Genomic DNA, 14,168 nt, shown 5'->3' on the forward strand with positions numbered 1-14,168 from the left:
GCAAGCTTCCCCAGAAGACTTAGGACTTAGGGATGAGCCAGAAAAATTACTTCCAAGACAAGACAATTGCAAAGTTGCAGTGGATGAAGCATTTCTAGGACACAGCATCTTGAAGGTCAGCTCAGACCTCTAAATTACTAGCCTGTAATCTTCACATGGCAGCACCCTCAGGGAAGGCCTTATATACCTTCCCTGACATGCCTTGCTTAGCTCCATAACCCCAGCAGCACGTTATGACGACCATCAGGGATGGACATACAGGGAAGAAACACTGTACTAATGAGAGTGCAGTTAGGTGTTTACACAGAGGGTAAAGGATTCTAAATTATTTGTTAAAGCTGGACAATAGCTGCGTCTTAGTTTTCTCAACTGTGATACATCCATATAGATATACACAGACAAATGTATGTATGTAGATATATATGTATCTGTTTTTATATGAATGTGTATATCTGAATATATATTTGTTTATCTAAACATATTTTTAAGGTATAGGCAGACTCAAGTCATTACTGGCATTTTATCAGCTCATATAGGTAAACAAATTTCTCCCTTGAGGCCATGCAAAAGAGCTCTTTGCTAGAAGACAAAGCCACACACCACGTTGAACTCACCAGTCAGAAGGGTCATGATGCCACCTGATCTCTGGTGTTGCCATCACCACTGCATATTCAAGTAGCAATGGAGCAACGCTACCATCTCCCAGTATGAAACAAAACTGAAGGCGATTTTATTAAGTGGGTTGAGAGATGGTGGATATGGATCCCCAACGGCAACAAAAAAGAGCCCATTAAAATCTGCAGCACCATGAAAGGTCTCGTGGAGAGAGAGTGTACTTATGCTTAACAGTGATGTGGCTTGAATGCTTAAAAGAATGCACCGTGAGAGCTCCTGTTCTCAGGCCATTCCTAGAGATATTCTAAAACACCGAGAACAACCTGAATCCCGATATTTGCATGCAAGTCAGGCTATCCATATGTGAACATGAGCATTTATCATATATTATTCATTTCCAATTCCATTTTGAAAGTTTCAGTCATTCAGTCAGGAAGCAAACTCAGTCCTAGGCAGCCGAGGTGGTCACTCACTCAGCATGAAGAATGAACAGCACAGAGTGAACAGCTGAAGCAAACAGTTCAACAAATCACTCACAAAGACTATTCTTATAAAATTGCCAGTTTAAGAAAGCACATCTGTAAACAATTAACTTGCACTCACAACAATTTGCAAACAGAATTCATGGAATGAATCACGTGTTAGAAATCAGTCTGAACGGCTCTGGTCTTCATACATGAGAAAGAAACGTCTTTATGTCAGAGCTAAGACACTGCTAAATAATGAAATAGTGGAGAGGAGGATTTGCGGCATATGCACACCACCCCTTTCCAAGAATTTAACTTAGAAGCTTCAGAAAGGCTGCCATGGTTGCTGGATCTGGGCTTGAGAGAGAAAAAGATCAAGATATGATCCAAAGACCATTCTTGAGGAACATGCTATCTCTGCAAGGGAAACAATGAGCAGTTAAGGTAGCCGGGCCAAACTCTCTGGTCAGGTAGGGCATGAAATACTCCAAGATCAACACTGGGTCAGATCAACAGAAATGTCAGACCTCCAGCTTGACAGGTGCCTTCATCAAGGAATAAATCAAAGCCAAAAAATCCACAATATTATGCACAATGAGATGGCAAGAAAAATGTCTACTATCTCATACCCACAAGTACCATCCTATGGTATATCTAGTTAAAAAAAAATAAATATTTCCCAGGAAAGGCAACAAAATGAGCAGAGAAAAAAAAACTGTGAGCTGAATACTTCACTCTTCCTGCAAAGGAACAATGTCTCAACATGTTACTGATGCCTATTTACTCATTTATTTCCCCTAATCTGTAGCAGATTTTAGCAGGAAGCTGCCCTCTGTTGTACTCTCCAACCCTTTGGCTCTCTCAGAGGAGAAATGGGAAGAAGGCAATGGCTTTTTTGTTTATGTGTCAAACTCATACTGATGTAAATATGATACACTGTGTTGCTTTATATAATGTTGCAGGATCAAGAAGCATGACATCACTTCTGGTAGCACTGACTGCATGCCGTTTCAGGACCAAATAAATATATAGCCAATTACCTCTGAGAATGATTGAAAGATCTTGTCTGCTTGTGGTTCAAAAGCCACAAAAAACCTATAAAAAATACACTTTTAAAGGCAGGCACTTGAATCCAACATGTGTCAGCAATACAAATTAAACTCACTGCATATGGAACTTAAAATGTCAAGAACATTACACCTGATGTTTTAAAGTTGTAACAACACAAAATGTGGTGCATATGTGGTCCTCAGAATATGTTTTAGTGGCCAAGTGAAATGCTATTATCAGCAAAGCATTGAGACCAAAACCTAACCATAAATAACCCTGCAGTATTTAGAGGTTAAAGAACACATCACATTCACAAATGTTAGTGTTCGCTTAATTGTTTATGAGCCTAACACTGAGCAAATCTGAGCTCACACCTTGTCTCTTTAGCACTTAACATTTAAAGATTTGCAGCCATTACTTTACAGAATGAAAGCACACCAGTGTGTGTGAATGCAGATAGTCCTGGTATGAACATTCAGATGTAATATTTCAATGTAGATGCAGTGAAGGGCTTTTTATAAACTTAAAATTGACTTAAAATGTACTTGATCTTAAAAATACTTTAAAATATCTGCATGTAGAACTGATTTTGAGGCAGTATAGGTAAACTCTTATGCACTATACTCTCAGCCTGTTTAATATCTGCAGTTCTCTTTTGCAGAAGCATATAATTGTTAATGTCTACATTTTATCACAAAGTTGTAAATCCTCAATTTTCTCAGAACAACAGAGCAACTACATTTCTATTGTCACGTTCCCTCCTTTTTTTAAAAAACAGCACAATTACTGAACAATTCTATTGTATGAATCATTTATGCTGCTTCACCTGAGATGTAATAAACTGAGACTGAAACTGGCTGAAAGCCTCTCCTGAATGGAAGACGATAAAATGCTTCTTTTTAACAGAAAAACTGTAGCTCCATCACCCATTCGTTTATGACTGTTCACAGAGACATACATAAGTCCAAGCACACTTAATTCTGTGCTGTTACACGTAATGAAGTCTGAAGTATTTCAGAGAGAATAAGCATCTGACATTTGCAGACTGCTTTTAATATAAACTGTATAGTATAATTTACTTTGTAGGTTTGTAACACAAATGTTAAGCATAATTAACAGATGGATTAAAGAAGCTTTGCTTGCCAAGATACAAACATGGACAAAAAAAGCATGACAAAAATTTTCATTATCTATTATTAAAAATAATAATATCAGACAATATCAGTGTATGATCATCAAACATATATGGTACTTGATGCAGCTTCATGAAAAAAGGTAACATCCCTCGGTGTTTGGGATTTTATCTACCTCACTCCATTGTGAAAATGGTTGTCTAGCACCTAATATGTAAGCCTGTGGAAAGTGTAGAAATATGCTGAAATATGTTTTCATACACACACCCTCAAGGAGACTGCAGAGTTGTTAGTCCACTGTCTGAACATGGCAAACATGTTTGGTTGTGTCATGATGTATATATCATGATATATGTGGATGATAGTATGCAGTTGCATTGTTATACAATTATCTAACTACACAAAATATACATAAAACTGCATACAAACGTTAAGAAGAGCCCTATTACAAACAGCTCTTCTCTGACTATCTTCTCCCCTTCAGGAAGCTCTTACAGAGAAACCTGCCCTTTACAGGAAAATTACAGTGATTAGTTCCAATAACTTGGACAGCTAAATAAATATTTACAGTTTGAGACCATACAGTAAAAACTCATTTGCATGGACCTAGGTGACCTCATATGGATTATCAATTTTTGCAATTAGTGTGTAAATAAATAAACAGGATTAAAAAAGTCAAGGATACTGAATCACACAGTGTACTTTGTTCATTTATTTTGACAAGCAAGGTTTTGTTTTAATTGTGAATAATAATGCTACCAATCATCTTTTAGTTAAAGTATTATGGGATATTTGATAAAAAGGACATACTATGAAAATACACCTGCAAGGTTACAACTCTTTGCAAGGGAGATCAGTTGAAAAGCAAATTTGATCCAACAATGTCTATATTTTCAAAGGAGTATTAACTTTTTTTCTTTCATTTTATCACAAAATTTCATTATATGTTTTAGTTTCAATAAACCACAAAATGTATTTCCAGTTATCAGTTGCTGAGACATTTATTTTTTTTTTAATTTCATGCTTCCACATACTTTTTCCTTACTTTACTCTTTGTGTAATCTCAGGCAAAGCAGATTCTCCACACTTTGGCTTAGCCACCTACAAAAACTGTGTAAAATGCTGATTCTGCAGAATTAGTACAATTAATCAATGTTCATAGAAGCACATAGCTTCAGAATGATAGCAGGATGTATGTAGGAAGTCTCGACACTTACTCAGTTTCCTAAATTTGAAGCCTCAACAGAGTAGTAAAAACAGGTTAATTCCACTTTAAATGTTAAAACTATTAATGAGTCATGATTTTCACATTTTAGAGACAGAAAGTGCCATTATTTCTCCAACTTAGAGCTGCCATTTTGCTAATGCACCCCAGAATACACTGTAGGGGTATTAAGGTATAAATGCCATGCTTCTGAGACAGAAGGAGTGCCAGAGTTTTTCAGCAAGTTCCATTTTATGGTTCTCCGGTGTGTAAAAATATTAATGCTTACGAACAGGACTTTCCATATGTCATCAAACTGTCTTTAATGTCTCCCTGCTCTGAGCTGTATTCCCTATGACCAATTCTGCTACCAGACTGCTAGAGCAGCAGCCACTTAAATAACTGTTGAAGATTAATTATTCTCATTATTTCGCAGGACTTCCCAGCACATATAAAATGGTAGATAAACTTTATGGCAAGACAGGGACTGTGCTGTCTTCCACACCCTCACCTTCCTCTTTCCTCCCCACCAAATCCACATGATGTGGAAAAATATTCAGAACTGTTCCTAGTTCATCACCTGTGAAAGTCAATGGACAGTAGATCAGGCCGTAGTCTTGCTACTAGAGGTCATGCTTATAAGGGCTGGAGCACTGTACTGCTGCTTAGATATGATAGCAATTGTAGTGCAAATGCTTACTAAGTAAAACAGCATGTTTTACTCATCATTAGCATTGTTTTTATCTGTTAAAATATCTCTTTAAATAGATTTGTTGGTTAATAACATTTTATATTAATGCCTCATGTTGATCATTAAAGAACAGATTGGAAACTGAAGTAGCTGTGCCTAATTAAGTAACTATTACTACTCCAGTAATGGCACATGTGAAGCATTTTATCTGCTTTCTTAGCAGATTGTTAATTTAAACGGCTGGCATAAACCAGTTAGAGTTAATCAGCTGAACAAAACTGTGCAAAGACGATGTAAGGATCATTTTAATGCTAACTTGGAAGGATACAGCTGCTGTAAAATATAATAATTAATAATTAATAGAGTTGATGAGAAACTAATTTCTGAAAAACTGGACATCATTCTAAAGTTACTCATGGGTAAAAGTCCCTGAATTTCTTCAGCATAATGGCCTGAAAAAGCCTCACATTCTAAGGAGGAAAACAGACTTCTAGCAAGGGAAGCCAGTATTTCTCTGCCTCTATATCCACACTGAAAGCAACTGCAAGGGCCATGTACAAGGCCACAGCCCTGAAGGACTATGTTTTCAACAGTAAAACACACAAAAATGTGCTTTATGTGCTTTCAAAATCTCAGTTAAAACCTTCTTACCATGTACCCAAGGTTTCAGTTGCCTATGGACCCTTAATAAAAAACTGTGCTTTCAAATTATCAATGTTTAATTAGGTTGTTTGTTTTCTTTTGGTGGTGATGGCAGTGCTCATTTTTGTTGTTGTTGTTTATTTTGCATGTACAGGATTTCAACTAATTTACTCAAATATTAAGAGAAACTTCGGGGGTGGGATTTTCTGGGGGTGTGGGGTCAGGGTTGTTTCATAGCAATACAAAGTGAACACAGCTTAAAGGACGAGGACCTTGGCCCTGCTATTTTATAAGTATTGTCTTATTTGGAGTGTCACACCAGTTCCATCAAGATTTGAAAAACTCTGGACTTTCTACTGTTTGGAAAAGGAAGGGCAGTGGAGAGAAGACTTTTGTCTCAATATTAACATTTGATTTTGTGAACTGAGGAGATATCACTAAACATTCAGGGGATTGGATGCTCACTGCGATACACTCTTTGGGAACCTGTGCGTATATGCCCAACACAAGTTATCAATCCAATGATCCTACAGCTATTAGAGATGTCTCCAAACAGCACTTCTACATCAGAATGTAGAGGAACCAAATGGATGGAAAACTATCTATTTTAACAAACGACCACTTCAGGCTGCACAACTCCTCTTGAGGCCTATGCACCTTATTACCACCATAGCTACGTCTTGTTCATAATCATTGAACAACACAGTCAATGGAAAAATATTAACAAGAAATTCGGTCCCAAATTCTTGCCTCAAATTTGTTCAGTTTTAGACAGTAAATCTCACGAAGTTAGTGTATTGTAATCTGATTACTCAGACCTGTAGAGCACAAAGGATTACAACTGTAAACATGGTTTCCAGGTTAACAGATGAGGAACTCCAAGGGGACAAAACATTATACAAACACTGAAATCAGTAGGACTAAACAGCAGTAATAGTCTGCTGAATTTTAATCAAGTTTAATAATGGTCTGGATTTTAGGAATAAATAAAATCACCATGTCTGAACTGCTTTCCCCTGAACTCCACGGAGATGTGCTGGAGTTACTCTGCAGGGCATCCCGCTTCAAATTATCAACATACTTGGGACAGACAGTTAAAATTACCATTGGATTAAATCTGTAATGCGAGGGTTAATTTATACAAATCAGACCGTGACTGACATATTAGCAGTTTTTATGTTCCATAGATCTATACTGCAGAAGAGGATGAAAATATCTTTAATGAAATTATGGCAATGAAAAATAATCCATCTCTTCAGAATCTATAGGCAACAATGAAATAGCAGATTCTTCAGTATTGTATGTTTTATAAATTTCTGCTTAAAGAAATGCAGAAAGGAAGAAAGCCAGCTTATGTTTTTGCATAAATCTGCAAAGTGGAAGAAGCAGCACCTATGGTAAGGAACAGACATATTAAATATATTTTTATATAGGTTTTTAAAGGATGACATATCAAAGACATTTGCAGGTATATGCACTGGGTCACTCAACCTGATAGAATGAGGACTGCAACATTTAAAATGCCTTCTCCAGAGTCTTTTCAAGGTCAGAAAAATGTTTAAAATAAACTAGGAAATGAGGAAAAATAGAGGAGCAGGTAAGCGAAATGTACTTATCAGCCTTGTCAGCCTTCTTTGAGCTAGCAAGAAGAACAGCCATGAACCAGCACATCCTCAGAATGCCACAGAGATGCAGATGTCTTTGAAACGTCTTCTTCTTAAACATCTGTCTGGGCAAACACATCAGGAGGGTTTCTTGTCTCACCACCCCTTTGCCAGTCTGACATTGATGTAAAAATTGCCATTTCCATTAAAATGCCAGCCCTTATTCAGAAATGTATCCAAAGTCCCTGTGAGCACAGAGAGCTCCATATTCATTATCCACATATTGCTTGTGTCATGTAACTGGACTACTTTTTGGCTTTAAGTTGATATGCCTTTTTTTTTTTTTTTTTTTTTTTACAGTATGTATGCTGACGTACAGTAAATGTATGACTGTATTATTCCTCCTTCCCAGCTGGAAACCACACTTCATTTGGAATATTTTTTAAGATTATCAGCAAGAAAGCCAAATGCTGGGTGAATCATTATTAAACACAGTAGGCATGACTTTTCCTATAAGTCCTACGGCAGCTTTGTTTTCATTCAGGGATCACTAAAATATCTTCAGGTAACATTTCATAAGATTTTTTAAATCGTTGTCCTTGACCTCTTAAAAAAATAATAATAATCCTTTTATTCTTCTAATCTGCATAATTTCACAGCACTACTGATCCACAAAATTTCATCCCCAACAGGGTAAGTCTGCTGCAAAACAGAGATGCCAGACAGAGATCAGTGAGTGACTGCACATTCCCCTGACCCTCGAGCTTACTGTACAGGGATACTGACACGGGAAATCAGATGGACCCAAACACAGCAAGGGTTGCAAAGAATAACGAGAAGGGATTCTACAGGTACACTGGCCAGAAAAGAAAGGCCAAGGAGAGTGTACCCCCTCTGACAGACGAGGAGGGAGAATTGGTAATGACAGACATGGAGAAGGCTGAGGCACTCAACTACTTCTTTGCATCAGTCTTCACTGGCAGTCAGGCTTTCCATGTCTCTTGAGCTTCTGAACCTCTAGGTAGAGGCTGGGGGAGCAAAGTCCCACCCACTGTAAGTGAAGAGCAGGTTTGAGACCACCTGATAAATCTAAACAGGTACAAGTCTATGGGGCCTGATGACATGCATCCCAGGCTCCTGAGGGAACTGCCTGATGGAGTTGCTACGCTTCTCTCCATCACAGCAGAAAACTCCTGGCAGTCAGGTGAAGGCACTTGTGACTGGAAAAAGGGAAACATCACTCCCTTTTTTAAAAGGGGTAGAATGGAGGACCCAGGGAACTACAGACCAGTAGACTACAGACCAGACCACATCACAATGAGGTGATCTGAAACAGCCAGCATGGCTTCACCAAGGGTAAATAGTGCCTGATCAATCTGGTGGCTTTCAATGATAGAGTGACTGCATCAATCAACCAGGGAAGATGGACCGATGTCATCTACCTGGATTTCTGTAAGGCCTTTGACACAGATGCACGTCGAGTTAGACTGAGTGCACCCTCAGCAAGTTTGCAGATGACACCAAGATGAGTGGTGCAGTCAATACAACAGAAGGCAGGGATGCCATCCCAAGCAACCTGGACAAACTTCAGAAGTCGGTCCTTGTGAACCTCATGAGGGTCAACAAGTCTTAAGTGCAAGGTCCTGCACCTGGGTGGGGGCAATCCCAGGCATGAGTACAGACTGGGAGAACTCACTGAGAGCAGCCCTGCAGAGAAGGACTTGTGGGTTCTGGTGGATGAAAAGCTTGACATGAGCCAGCTGTGAGTGCTTGCAGCCCAGAAGGCCAACTGCATCCTGGGCTGCATCAACAGAGGAGTGGCCAATATATTTTTCATTTAAAATATTGATATTCATGGAGAAAACTCTGTAACTGCATCAAAATGCCTTCTGATATGAAATAAAATATTCTTATTTCCATGCTACATTGTGGCTTGTGATCAGTCTAGATATTTGCATTTGTGAGGGTATAGACACCTTAGCACTCTACAAAGTCTGTGGAGCAAAAGCTTCTCTTTAAGAAGTAATCTACAATAACCAAAAGCCGAATGGCCAGAGAAGATTCTTGTTGAATAATGCCTGCCACTGCATGGGAAAGGTCACTCCAAATGAAATGTTTACTTCACAAAATAAAGTGAATAAATTTAATCTGTAAATTTAAAACTCCTCTGGTCCTGCATTAATGTTCCTTTTCCACTTATTCCACAAGTCACAGAATGATCACAAGAATCCAATGTTTTGACCCCACCGGTCTTATTCAACCCATACAAAAATTCTTGATGCTGAAATATTTTCTGGCACCAGTGCCTTCTCACTGCTAAGCACCAAATGTTGTCCCATGAAGTACCTGACAGCACAAAATGCCGCTCATCCAGACATGAAAGCCATATATGAAGGCAGCCTTCAAACAAGTGCTGAGCACTCCAAATCTTCTTTCAGATCCAGCTGCTATACACATCTGTCTATAAGTACCAAGCTAAAGTTTATTTATGCTTTCTCAGCAAGCAGACTTTGTTCCAGACTTCCTCAATGCTCATATTATTAGTCTATGAATGCTGAATTATCAGAGGATAAGCAAGAAGCAAAGCTGCTCTGGTTGCTTACAGCAGAGGAGATGGGAAGAAGCTGCAGAAAATGAGAACATTTAACAACAGTACACGTAGATGGTTTCTCCTCTAAAAAAGTAAAAACAAAAGGACTCCCCTCTCCAGGAATCTCCTCTTCAATTATCCTAATGGAAGCATGGTCTACCTCTTCATGATAACATCAGTCATTCCCAGAACTTAAATAAAATATAAAATTAATTCTTATCAAATATCAAACCTGCAAACAGAAAAACGTGAGAAGTATAAATTACATGTATTCAAGTCTATACAGACTGGCAGAAATCATGAGAGAAGAGACTTACACCCTTTCTGTAATCAAGCCTTGTTCAAGAAATTTAGCAACATTCTGGACTTCCACAGGGAGAGCATCTCAACTGGAGAGCAGCCCCACAGAAAGGGATCTGGGGTTCTGATCAATATCAAGTTGAACAGGAGCCAGCAGTGTGCCCCGGCGGCCAAACGGGCCAGGTTTAGTCCTGGGGTGCATCAGGCACAGCACTGCCAGCCAGTCAGGGGAAGGGATAGTTGCGCTCTGCTTTGCACTGGTGCGGCCTCACCTTGAGTGCTGTGTGCAGTTTGGGTGTCCTGATATAAGAAGGACATAAATCTATTAGAGAACATCCAAAGGAGGGCTACAAAGATGGTGAAGGGTCTAGAGGGCAAGACACATGAGGAGCAGCTGAGGTCCCTTGTTTTGTTCAGCCCAGAGCAGAGCAGGCTGAGGGGAGGCCTCATGGCGGCCTGCAGCTCCCTCATGAGGGGAGCGGAGGGGCAGGCGCTGAGCTCTGCTCTCTGGGGACAGCAACAGGACCCGAGGGAATGGCATTGAGCTGGGACAGGGGAGGGTCAGGCTGGGTGTTAGGAAAAGGTTCTGCACCCAGAGGGTGGTTGGGCACTGGGACAGGCTCCCCAGGGCAGTGGTCACAACGCCAAGCTGCCAGGGTTTAAGTGTTTGGACAGTGCTCTCAGGCATATGGTCTGGTTTTTGGGTGGTCCTGTGTGGAGCCAGTAGTCGGACATGATGATCCTTGTAGTCCCTTCCAACTCAGGATATTCTGTGACTCTGTGATTCTTCCTTGCTGCCTCAGCTTCAGCATGGCCACTGTTCCTCCTCTACCACAGGAACAGGTCTAGCATCAGTAGCCATGGCACCTCACAGGTGATACACTGGCTTCCCTAGTGAAGAATTTGTACCCTGCAACATTTAGGAAACCATCAGTGTGATCTTTAAACTATTCATTTTTGAGAACTTGGAGAGATTGCTAGAGTAGCAAAAGAGAAACAGACTACCTAAAAAGAAGGAAAAGAACAGAAATTAGAGAAAATGCTAAGGAGAACAATGGTGACAGGTTTAGGCAACATGGCCTGTGAAGACAAGTAGAAGGAACTGTATTTGCTCAGCTTTGGAAAAAACACTGAGGAGAATCTCCAAAAGTAGTTTAAGATTTGTAGTAAAACACAAGATGATCAATATTCTTTCATATTATAGAGAGGGACACAAAAAGTAACCAGCTTCAATGGTAGCAAAAGACACTTTAGGAGAGCTCTCAGGCAAACCTTTAAGAACTGTTCCAGTCTGGACAAGGTTGCCCAGGGGGCTGCAGAATCTCTCAAACATTTTTAAGAAAATATTACACAGTTGTCTGTGAGGGATGGACCAGGCATATTTACCTTATCATGATGAACAGAAAGGCACTAGCTGGCTTTTTGAAGTCGTTCCTAAGCCCACATTGCTATGAAAATTATCTGCTTTGTAAAGGACTTAAGGAATGCTTTCAGAACCCTGTGTGCAGACTGCAAGGTGGGGTAAAGGTTTTGCTCAGCACAGAGGCCAGGCTCCATGGTGCTTGGCTCAGGGCTCAAGAAGGTCCGAGGCAAACAACAGGGAGCAGCAAGGCTGGCTGCTCCATGAAGGAAGGGGAACAGGGAGATGAGGGTGAAGCAGGGCAGGCAGAGGCTTCATCAGCAAAAGCACAGCTCCATGGTACCTAGACAAGATCGGCAAAGCAGGTTTAGTGGCGGTGATCAGGTTAAACAAGAGTCCAGACTACCAGACAAGTCTGCAGAGCTGAGGCAGATCCACAGCCACGACAGGGTGTCTTTCTCAGTGGAGTGCGTGGCCAGGCACCAGCACAGCCACTATGAAGGTCAGGCAGCAACAAAGAACAGGGTCTGAGCTTAAACACAGCTGTCAATCAAAAGGGGAACAAACCCACCAGGACCTCTCACAGCCGTTTCCCACACTTCTTTCACAGCAGTTGGACTCTAGACCAGGCAGCTGCACCAGATTAGCACTGACTAGAGGGAAGGGGTACACTCAGAGACCTGACAAAAACTTAGGAAATGATATAGAAACCAGTGCTGTATTTATTTACCTTTCCTCATTAGGTAATATTTTTGTGCTGTTTATAAGTATTATCTCCAAATTTCTACTCTGGTGTAATTTAACATTTTAGTTGCCTCTTCAGGCGTGCAAGTACAGTTCCAAAGTAAAACAACTGATCCACCTTAATAATATAAAATCCTGGCACACACACGGATAATACTAATATACTGAAAACTTGCCCCCTTGGAATGAATACCAAACAGGTAGAAAATTATAGCAAATGAGTATGAATGTTTGGATTGCTGATAGTAATTGCAATGTTTTAAAATGTTAACAATATTTAAGTCAGATTTTGTTAAATAGCTCAAGTTCAAATAAATTCTGTAGTTGCAGTATCTTTATAAAAATTGAGAGATGAGGTTTGCAGCTATTCTTACTGATACAATAAATAGAAGTGGTTGAGATTATGCTGTCTGTGGAGTAAAAATCATAATGTAAATGTGATCAAAATTTTGTTACTGATTAGTAGAAATGCACTATCTTTTTCCTTTTTTTAAAAAAAGCTTCATTTATTTCATGGCTACCCCATTACAGGAGCAGCATACCTAGCTTCTATCCAAAGATCAGCTATAACCCTTTATAGCAGATATTCACCTGACCTTCTAATCTAAAGCTTGTGCTTGCTACTTTACAGTCAGTTTTTCTTCAAGCCAACTTGTCAAACAAATGGGTTACGTCTTCCAAATGCCAGTGATAATCTAAAGTACGATCACCCAGGATGCCTTATCTTTTGGAAAGCAAGAGGTGGGGTCATTCTCTTCTGTTAAGAAAACAGAAATAAGTGTTCAACATGACAAGTCTCAGATCTCTGAGACTTGGCTAGCCATGCAAAGTTTCATTTATCAGAACCCACAATTCCCTATCAGCTTGGATTCTACTCTCTCCTTTTGAAGAAGAACTCTACTTGCCTGTTTGAACTGCCTCTGGGCTTCCCGAGAAACCTCCTCCAGAAGAAGGAGCTCTTCTCTAGTTCTGTCATGTTCCTGCAGCAAAATACTTTGCCAAAGTCTCAGCAGAAGGGCCTATGGTGGGCTGATGATAGGACTACTGAGAAGAACAAATAGCAACCGCAGCACCAAGTGTTGTTTTAGCTATGAAGGAAGCTCCAATGCTGCAGAAACCAAGGGCCAAAGATCCATAACAGGTTCAGATTTTCAAGATGGCATAATCCTTTCACCTTTATACGTGTGAAAAGTTCTCCACAGTGTTTAGTTCACATGTTGGAAATGTAATGTATTACCTGTTAGATAATACTGTGATTTTTACAGCTTATCTAGGCATGAGATGGAGAAGATGCTGCTTCTGTGTTTACATTCGTTCTGTCCAACATTAGTCTTTACCTAAACTGGCACATACTGAGGAATCATCCTGCCTGTAATAACCGCTATCAAATCTTTCAATGTACATATGTATATATGCAACTGATTCCTTTTAATATACTACCACAGAATATGTAATTTGATGAGTTAATTCAGGTTAAGTGATGCTTAAAATGATGGAACTTGCTAAATTACACTGACTTGGGATATTGTAAGAATGTGTCAAAAATTAAACCTAGTTTGGTGATAGATTATGAGGCATTGTGTTCATCATTCACTTTAAGATTTCTCCGCCTTCTTGTTTTCCAGAGCCCTGAATGGTGTTGGATACTTTGGCATATTTCTGTTAAAAGACCCTTGCATTATTAACCACATCTCAAGAGCAATAAGTGACAAAAAAAATAAATAAATAAAGGCTTAGAGTTGTCTTTCAGCTCTTGGATTTTCTTATC

Source organism: Cygnus olor, chromosome 2, assembly GCF_009769625.2.
Source record: "Cygnus olor isolate bCygOlo1 chromosome 2, bCygOlo1.pri.v2, whole genome shotgun sequence".
NCBI lineage: Eukaryota > Metazoa > Chordata > Aves > Anseriformes > Anatidae > Cygnus > Cygnus olor.